This window comes from Rhinoderma darwinii, chromosome 3, assembly GCF_050947455.1.
Source record: "Rhinoderma darwinii isolate aRhiDar2 chromosome 3, aRhiDar2.hap1, whole genome shotgun sequence".
Lineage (NCBI taxonomy): Eukaryota > Metazoa > Chordata > Amphibia > Anura > Rhinodermatidae > Rhinoderma > Rhinoderma darwinii.
In genome coordinates, this window is record NC_134689.1 from 14,479,171 (window position 1) to 14,489,238 (window position 10,068).

Consider the following 10,068-nt stretch of genomic DNA (forward strand, 5'->3'; position numbering starts at 1 on the left):
ACATGAGGAGCTGTCTGTGAGAGAGGGGGGACATGGGGAGCAGTCTATGTGTGAGAGGGGGGACATGGGGAGCAGTCTATGTGTGAGAGAGTGGGGACATGGGGAGCAGTCTATGTGAGAGAGGGGGGACATGGGGAGCAGTCTATGTGTGAGAGAGGGGGGACATGGGGAGCAGTCTATGTGAGAGAGAGGGGGGGACATGAGGAGCAGTCTATGTGAGAGAGAGGGGGGGACATGAGGAGCAGTCTATGTGAGAGAGGGGGGGACATGAGGAGCAGTCTATGTGACAGGGGGGACATGAGGAGCAGTCTATGTGAGAGAGGGGGGACATGGGGAGCAGTCTATGTGAGAGAGGGGGGGCATGGGGAGCAGTCTATGTGAGGGGGGACATGGGGAGCAGTCTATGTGTGAGAGAGGGGGGACATGAGGAGCAGCCTATGTGAGAGAGGGGGGACATGGGGAGCAGTCTATGTGAGAGAGGGGGGACATGGGGAGCAGTCTGTGTGAGAGGGGGGACATGGGGAGCAGTCTATGTGAGAGAGGGGGGACATGGGGAGCAGTCTGTGTGAGAGAGGGGGGACATGGGGAGCAGTCTATGTGTGAGAGAGGGGGACATGGGGAGCAGTCTATGTGAGAGGGGGGATATGAGGAGCAGTCTATGTGAGAGACATGGGGAGCAGTCTATGTGAGAGAGGGGGGACATGGGGAGCAGTCTGTGTGAGAGGGGGGACATGGGGAGCAGTCTATGTGAGAGAGGGGGGACATGGGGAGCAGTCTATGTGTGAGAGAGGGGGACATGGGGAGCAGTCTATGTGAGAGGGGGGATATGAGGAGCAGTCTATGTGAGAGACATGGGGAGCAGTCTATGTGTGAGAGAGGGGGGGCATGGGGAGCAGTCTATGTGAGGGGGGGACATGGGGAGCAGTCTATGTGTGAGAGGGGGGACATGGGGAGCAGTCTATGTGAGAGAGGGGGGACATGGGGAGCAGCCTATGTGAGAGAGAGGGGGGACATGGGGAGCAGTCTATGTGAGGGGGGACATGGGGAGCAGTCTATGTGTGAGAGAGGGGGGACATGAGGAGCAGCCTATGTGAGAGAGAGGGGGGACATGGGGAGCAGTCTATGTGAGAGGGGGGGCATGGGGAGCAGTCTATGTGAGGGGGGACATGGGGAGCAGTCTATGTGTGAGAGAGGGGGGACATGAGGAGCAGCCTATGTGAGAGAGAGGGGGGACATGGGGAGCAGTCTATGTGAGAGAGGGGGGACATGGGGAGCAGTCTGTGTGAGAGGGGGGACATGGGGAGCAGTCTATGTGTGAGAGGGGGGACATGGGGAGCAGTCTATGTGTGAGAGAGGGGGGACATGGGGAGCAGTCTGTGTGAGAGGGGGGACATGGGGAGCAGTCTGTGTGAGAGAGGGGGGACATGGGGAGCAGTCTGTGTGAGAGAGGGGGGACATGGGGAGCAGTCTATGTGTGAGAGAGGGGGACATGGGGAGCAGTCTATGTGAGAGGGGGGATATGAGGAGCAGTCTATGTGAGAGACATGGGGAGCAGTCTATGTGTGAGAGAGGGGACATGTGGAGCAGTCTATGTGAGGGAGAGGGGGGACATGAGCAGTCTATGTGAGAGAGGGGGACATGGGGAGCAGTCTATGTGAGGGAGAGGGGGGACATGAGGAGTAGTCTATGTGAGAGAGGGGGGACATGAGGAGCAGTCTATGTGAGAGAGGGGGGACATGGGGAGCTGTCTGTGAGAGGGGGGACATGGGGAGCTGTCTGTGAGAGAGGGGACATGGGGAGCAGTCTATGTGTGAGAGGGGGGACATGGGGAGCAGTCTATGTGTGAGAGGGGGGACATGGGGAGCAGTCTATGTGTGAGAGAGGGGGGGCATGGGGAGCAGTCTATGTGTGAGAGAGGGGGGACATGTGGAGCAGTCTATGTGAGGGAGAGGGGGGACATGAGGAGCAGTCTATGTGAGAGAGGGGGACATGGGGAGCAGTCTATGTGAGAGAGGGGGGACATGAGGAGCAGTCTATGTGAGAGAGGGGGGACATGGGGAGCTGTCTGTGAGAGGGGGGACATGGGGCGCTGTCTGTGAGAGAGGGGGGACATGGGGAGCAGTCTATGTGTGAGAGGGGGGACATGGGGAGCAGTCTATGTGTGAGAGAGGGGGGCATGGGGAGCAGTCTACGTGAGAGGGGGGACATGGGGAGCAGTCTATGTGTGAGAGGGGGGACATGAGGAGCAGTCTGAGAGAGAGGGGGGACATTTGGAGCTGTCTATGTGAGAGAGGGGGGACATGGGGAGCAGTCTATGTGTGAGATGGGGGACATGGGGAGCAGTCTATGTGAGAGAGAGGGGGGGACATGAGGAGCAGTCTATGTGACAGAGGGGGGACATGAGGAGCAGTCTATGTGACAGAGGGGGGACATGAGGAGCAGTCTATGTGAGAGAGGGGGGACATGGGGAGCAGTCATGTGAGAGAGGGGGGGCATGGGGAGCAGTCTATGAGGGGGGGACATGGGGAGCAGTCTATGTGTGAGAGAGGGGGGACATGAGGAGCAGCCTATGTGAGAGAGGGGGGACATGGGGAGCAGTCTATGTGAGAGAGGGGGGACATGGGGAGCAGTCTGTGTGAGAGAGGGGGGACATGGGGAGCAGTCTATGTGTGAGAGGGGGGACATGGGGAGCAGTCTATGTGTGAGAGAGGGGGGACATGGGGAGCAGTCTGTGTGAGAGAGGGGGGACATGGGGAGCAGTCTATGTGTGAGAGGGGGGACATGGGGAGCAGTCTATGTGAGAGTGGGGACATGGGGAGCAGTCTGTGTGAGAGAGGGGGGACATGGGGAGCAGTCTATGTGTGAGAGGGGGGACATGGGGAGCAGTCTATGTGTGAGAGAGGGGGGGCATGGGGAGCAGTCTATGTGAGAGGGGGACATGGGGAGCAGTCTATGTGTGAGAGGGGGGACATGAGGAGCAGTCTGAGAGAGATGGGGGACATGGGGAGCAGTCTATGTGAGAGAGGGGGGACATGGGGAGCAGTCTATGTGTGAGAGAGGGGGGACATGGGGAGCAGTCTATGTGAGAGAGAGGGGGGGACATGAGGAGCAGTCTATGTGACAGAGGGGGGACATGAGGAGCAGTCTATGTGACAGAGGGGGGACATGAGGAGCAGTCTATGTGAGAGAGGGGGGACATGGGGAGCAGTCTATGTGAGGGGGGGACATGGGGAGCAGTCTATGTGAGAGGGGGGACATGAGGAGCAGTCTATGTGAGAGAGAGGGAGGGGACATGAGGAGCAGTCTATGTGAGAGAGGGACATGGGGAGCAGTGTATGTGAGAGAGGGGGGCCATGGGGAGCAGTCTGTGAGAAAGAGGGGGGACATGGGGAGCAGTCTGTGAGAGAGAGGTGGGACATGAGGAGAAGTCTATGTGAGAGGGGGGACTTGAGGAGTAGTCTATGTGAGAGAGGGGGGACATGGGGAGCAGTCTATGTGAGAGGGGGGACTTGAGGAGTAGTCTATGTGAGAGAGGGGGGACATGAGGTGCAGTCTATGTGAGAGAGGGGGACATGGGGAGCAGTCTATGTGAGAGAGGGGGGACATGGGGAGCAGTCTGTGAGAGGGGGGACTTGAGGAGTAGTCTATGTGAGAGAGGGGGGACATGGGGAGCAGTTTATGTGAGAGAGGGGGGACTTGAGGAGTAGTCTATGTGAGAGAGGGGGGACATGGGGAGCAGTTTATGTGAGAGAGGGGGGACTTGAGTAGTCTATGTGAGAGAGGGGGGACATGGGGAGCAGTCTGAGATGGGGGACATGGGGTGCAGTCTGAGAGAGGGACATGGGGAGCAGTCTATGTGAGAGAGCGTGGGGACATGGGGAGCAGTCTATGTGAGGGAGAGGGGGGGACATGGGGAGCTGTCTGTGAGAGGGGGGACATGGGGAGCAGTCTATGTGAGAGGGGGAGGACATGGGGAGCAGTCTATGAGAGAGCGGGGGACATGGGGAGCAGTCTATGTGAGAGAGAGGGGGACATGAGGAGCAGTCTATGTGAGAGAGGGGGGGACATGGGGAGCTGTCTGTGAGAGGGGGGACATGGGGAGCTGTCTGTGAGAGAGGGGGGACATGGGGAGCTGTCTGTGAGAGGGGGGACATGGGGAGCTGTCTGTGAGAGAGGGGGGACATGGGGAGCTGTCTGTGAGAGGGGGGGACATGGGGAGCAGTCTGAGAGAGGGGGGACATGGGGAGCTGTCTGTGAGAGAGGGGGGACATGGGGAGCTGTCTGTGAGAGGGGGGACATGGGGAGCTGTCTGTGAGAGGGGGGACATGGGGAGCTGTCTGTGAGAGAGGGGGGACATGGGGAGCTGTCTGAGAGGGGGGACATGGGGAGCTGTCTGTGAGAGAGGGGGGACATGGGGAGCTGTCTGTGAGAGGGGGGACATGGGGAGCAGTCTGAGAGAGGGGGGACATGGGGAGCTGTCTGTGAGAGAGGGGGGACATGGGGAGCTGTCTGTGAGAGGGGGGACATGGGGAGCAGTCTGAGAGAGGGGGGACATGGGGAGCTGTCTGTGAGAGAGGGGGGATATGGGGAGCTGTCTGTGAGAGGGGGCACATGGGGAGCAGTCTGAGAGAGGGGGGACATGGGGAGCTGTCTGAGAGAGGGGGGACATGGGTAGCAGTCTATGTGAGAGAGGAGGGGGGACATGGGGAACAGTCTATGTGAGAGAGGAGGGGGGACATGGGGAACAGTCTATGTGAGAGGGGGACATGGGGAGCAGTCTATGTGAGAGAGGGGGGACATGAAGAGAAGTCTATGTGAGAGGGGGGACATGGGAAGCAGTCTATGTGAGAGGGGGGACTTGAGGAGTAGTCTATGTGAGAGAGGGGGACATGGGGAGCAGTCTATGTGAGAGAGGGGGGACTTGAGTTGTCTATGTGAGAGAGGGGGGACATGGGGAGCAGTCTGTGTGAGAGAGGGGGGACATGAAGAGAAGTCTATGTGAGAGGGGGGACATGGGAAGCAGTCTATGTGAGAGGGGGGACTTGAGGAGTAGTCTATGTGAGAGAGGGGGACATGGGGAGCAGTCTATGTGAGAGAGGGGGGACTTGAGTTGTCTATGTGAGAGAGGGGGGACATGGGGAGCAGTCTGTGAGAAGGGGGACATGGGGTGCAGTCTGAGAGAGGGACATGGGGAGCAGTCTATGTGAGGGAGAGGGGGGGACATGGGGAGCAGTCTATGTGAGGGAGAGGGAGGGACATGGGGAGCTGTCTGTGAGAGGGGGAGGACATGGGGAGCAGTCTATGTGAGAGAGCGGGGGACATGGGGAGCAGTCTATGTGAGAGAGAGGGGGACATGAGGAGCAGTCTATGTGAGAGAGGGGGGGACATGGGGAGCTGTCTGTGAGAGGGGGGACATGAGGAGCTGTCTGTCAGAGAGGCGGGACATGGGGAGCTGTCTGTGAGAGGGGGGACATGGGGAGCTGTCTGTGAGAGAGGGGGGACATGGGGAGCTGTCTGTGAGAGGGGGGACATGGGGAGCAGTCTGTGAGAGGGGGGACATGAGGAGCTGTCTGTGAGAGAGGGGGGACATGGGGAGCTGTCTGTGAGAGGGGGGACATGGGGAGCTGTCTGTGAGAGGGGGGACATGGGGAGCTGTCTGTGAGAGGGGGGACATGGGGAGCTGTCTGTGAGAGGGGGGACATGGGGAGCTGTCTGTGAGAGGGGGGACATGGGGAGCTGTCTGTGAGAGGGGGGACATGGGGAGCAGTCTGAGAGAGGGGGGACATGGGGAGCTGTCTGTGAGAGAGGGGGGACATGGGGAGCTGTCTGTGAGAGGGGGGACATGGGGAGCAGTCTGAGAGAGGGGGGACATGGGGAGCTGTCTGAGAGAGGGGGGACATGGGGAGCAGTCTATGTGAGAGAGGAGGGGGGACATGGGGAACAGTCTATGTGAGAGAGGGGGACATGGGGAGCAGTCTATGTGAGAGAGCGGGGACATGGGGAGCAGTCTATGTGAGAGAGGGGGGACATGGGGAGCAGTCTGTGAGAGGGGGGACATGAAGAGAAGTTTATGTGAGAGGGGGGACATGGGAAGCAGTCTATGTGAGAGGGGGACTTGAGGAGTAGTCTATGTGAGAGAGGGGGACATGGGGAGCAGTCTATGTGAGAGAGGGGGGACTTGAGTTGTCTATGTGAGAGAAGGGGGACATGGGGTGCAGTCTGAGAGAGGGACATGGGGAGCAGTCTATGTGAGAGAGAGTGGGGACATGGGGAGCAGTCTATGTGAGGGAGAGGGGGGGACATGGGGAGCAGTCTATGTGAGGGAGAGGGAGGGACATGGGGAGCTGTCTGTGAGAGGGGGGACATGGGGAGCAGTCTATGTGAGAGAGGGGGAGGACATGGGGAGCAGTCTATGTGAGAGAGGGGGGGACATGGGGAGCTGTCTGTGAGAGGGGGGACATGAGGAGCTGTCTGTGAGAGAGGGGGGACATGGGGAGCTGTCTGTGAAAGGGAGGACATGGGGAGCTGTCTGTGAGAGAGGGGGGACATGGGGAGCTGTCTGTGAGAGGGAGGACATGGGGAGCTGCCTGTGAGAGGGGGGACATGGGGAGCTGTCTGTGAGAGGGGGGACATGGGGAGCAGTCTGAGAGAGGGGGGACATGGGGAGCTGTCTGTGAGAGGGGGGACATGGGGAGCTGTCTGTGAGAGGGGGGACATGGGGAGCAGTCTGTGAGAGAGGGGGGACATGGGGAGCTGTCTGTGAGAGGGGGTGCATGGGGAGCTGTCTGTGAGAGAGGGGGGACATGGGGAGCTGTCTGTGAGAGAGGGGGGACATGGGGAGCTGTCTGTGAGAGGGGGGACATGGGGAGCTGTCTGTGAGAGGGGGGACATGGGGAGCTGTCTGTGAGAGGGGGGACATGGGGAGCAGTCTGAGAGAGGGGGAACATGGGGAGCTGTCTGTGAGAGAGGGGGGACATGGGGAGCTGTCTGTGAGAGGGGGGACATGGGGAGCAGTCTGAGAGAGGGGGGACATGGGGAGCAGTCTGAGAGAGGGGGGACATGGGGAGCTGTCTGAGAGAGGGGGGACATGGGGAGCAGTCTATGTGAGAGAGGAGGGGGGACATGGGGAACAGTCTATGTGAGAGAGGGGGACATGGGGGAGCTGTCTGTGAGAGAGTGGGGGGCATGGGGAGCAGTTTGGGAGGGAGATGGGGCAGTCTGAATTGAGGGCAGCATGTGGGGAGCTGTGAGGGGGATATGTAGTGTGATGTGTGTCGGACCCTCTGCACTATTTGTGATTTTTTTTGTTTTTTAAAATTGTACAAAAAACCTCCAAATCTTCTTATTTTAGGCTCCTGTGGATGGAATGAATGTGACTCGGGTACAATGTCGGTTTCTTATAATGTTGCGTGGTGACGGCACCAGGTACGGTATGTTGACATCAGTGTTTATGGGCTCGGAGCCTCTCTTTCATCGCTGTTTTTTATGTCAAGACAACGGATGCCTCGGCGTAACCCCACAGGCCCTATTATAAGTCGATGGGCTCCGTCTGGCGCCACTAGTATTCAGGCCACGGATCGGGCACTGCATCATAACTTCTATAATAAATGGAAGCCACGACGCAGATGTGAACAGAGCCTTATCCTGGTAATGTAGACTACACGGAGGATATGTCTTGGGTTTGAGGATACATTAAAGGCTTATTCCCATCATAGAGTCACATTTCTGCCATATCCACAGCATATTCTATAAATGTCTGACAGGTGGGGCTGGTATTCACACTTATCTCCAGAATAGGTTTCCCTGACCCACCTGGCGTGCTCAGCTGTTTCCGTAACTCCCATGGAAATGAATGGAGTGATCACGTGCGGCCACCAGTGCGTTCACTCTCCACCCGGCGACGGTCTCGCCAGGCCGGATGGGGATCGGGGAAAACCCCTGTTCTAGAGATAGGTACAGGTCCCACCTCTTGGACCTGCTCCTATCCGATATTTATAGCATATCCTGTATATATGATATAAATGTGGGTATACCCTTTAACAATCACCAGACGATTATTTATCCCGACTCCCTCAATGGGGACATGGGCCTAAGCCGCTGCCATATACCTCTGACATCAACTTATATCCTGCGGGAACCAAGCCCGATCCTTCTTCCCCGGTTTAATTTTTCCAGAGCAGTTCAGGAAATGAAAACTGCCGTGTGATTGGTTGCCATGGGCAACAAAGATATCGTTTTGCTTTATACACCAAATGCTTGACCCGCAAATTGATTTGCGATAATTTTCACACTGAATTACAAAATAAAAAAAATCATGTTATACCCCCCACACTCATATATTTAATACCCACCTTACCCATTATAAAAATGCCAACCATCAGTTAAAGGGGTTTCTCCCAGTATCATTATTTATCACGTGTCCACAGAATAGGTGAGAAATATTTGAACGGTGGGGGTCCAACCGCTGGGACCTCCACCGATCACGAGAACGGGCTTACCTTGCCGTTCCTGGGAGTTCCATAGGAATGGAGCGATAGTGAGCATGCCCCATCACCGCTCCATTAATTTCTATGGGGCTGCCGAGCGCTATCTATGTCTACATGCACATGGATTCACATAAGGCGCAGCAGGTGGCCGGAGGTGTCGATGTGGAGGGTAAAAGTCTTAAAGCCCCCCGATCTATTCGATCTTGTGAGTGGAGAGGGACCCATTAGTCGGACCCTCCTATCACAATCTTATGGCATATCCATTTCTCAGGGCAGATATTCTCTTCATTGTTTAGCTCCAGTTCCCCCACATATTTATTTCTAGGAGCGTCCCAGTCTGCAGAAGGGCAAGTGGGGGAGGGGTAACATTTAATGTCAGGGGGTCCAATAATTCATCTTCTAAAAAAATTATTAAATGCCAATAAATACAAATTTATTGCAAATTGTACGTGATTGTTTTTCTTTCATCCTACAAGACCTGAGCTGGTAAATAACAAATAAGATGCAATTTTAAACATTACAATAAAATCCTCTTTCTTCAGGTCTAGATCGCCTCACGAGGGTTCGGGATCTTCTCGTCTTTCGTCTGGTTTATAGTCCGGGTTTCTGCCAACAATCAAATTCATCGTGCAGCGCTCCAGAGATAGGAAACGTTTCTGTCGCCCCTGTGAACACTTTCATTACCATACAAAAAAAAACATCATAATAAAAACTATTATATACGAAAAGTGATGTGTACCTTAAACTGTAACTAAACTTTTGACAAACTTCTGACATGTCATAGTGACATGTCAGAAGTTTGTATTGGTGGGGGTCCGAGCACGGAGACCCCCACCAATCGCTAGAACGAAGCAGCTGATGTACTCGTGTGAGCGCTCGGCCGCTTCGTGTCTGTTCGGCTTTTTCCGGAAATGAATGTATCGGTGTACGGACTCAATAGAAAGTCTATGAGCCTGTACTCCGATACATCGACTTTCCGAAAAAAGCCGTACAGACACGAAGCGGCAGAGCGCTCACACGAGTACATCAGCTGCTTCGTTCTAGCGATTGGTGGGGGTCTCCGTGCTCGGACCCCCACCAATACAAACTTCTGACATGTCACTATGACATGTCAGAAGTTTGTCAAACGTTTAGTTACACTTAAATCCCTTCCTGACATTTGACATACATCATAGTCTGGAGGGGGTTACAGAGCTGGCTGCAGAGGTCTCCTGGGATGAAACGTCATCCCAGCAGGCCGGCTAATTCTACAATTTTCCGAAGCGGACATTCCAGGTAAAAAACTGCACCACAATTTTGTGTGGTCTTTCGCCCGGAATTCCCTGAGGCCACCAGGGGGGATACGCTGTGTAATTTTATACAGCGAATCTGCCCCGTGGTCATAGCCTTCGTCTGAAGCTCACAGGAGTTAGACCCTGTTCACACGGCGGATTTTGCGTGGCAGGTCCCGCCGCAAACTCCATCGGCAGGAAGATTCCTCCATCCCATTGACTTAAAAAAAAAATCAACTAGCGGGAAAAAGAAGCTTCCGACTCCCATTGAAATGAATGGGAGGCAGAGATTTGTGGCAAACTCCGTCGCA

At 55.9% G+C, this 10,068-nt stretch overlaps 1 long non-coding RNA gene across 1 annotated transcript in view; it reads left to right on the forward strand.

Annotated features, from left to right (window-relative positions):
- Positions 1 to 9,154, forward strand: part of LOC142748758 (uncharacterized) — a 9,556-nt gene extending 402 nt beyond the window's left edge. The window contains exons 2-3 of the long non-coding RNA XR_012882305.1: positions 7,352 to 7,425; positions 9,029 to 9,154. This is a non-coding gene — a long non-coding RNA (uncharacterized LOC142748758). The remainder of the gene's footprint in view (positions 1 to 7,351; positions 7,426 to 9,028) is intronic.
- The last annotated feature ends 914 nt before the right edge of the window (positions 9,155 to 10,068 follow it).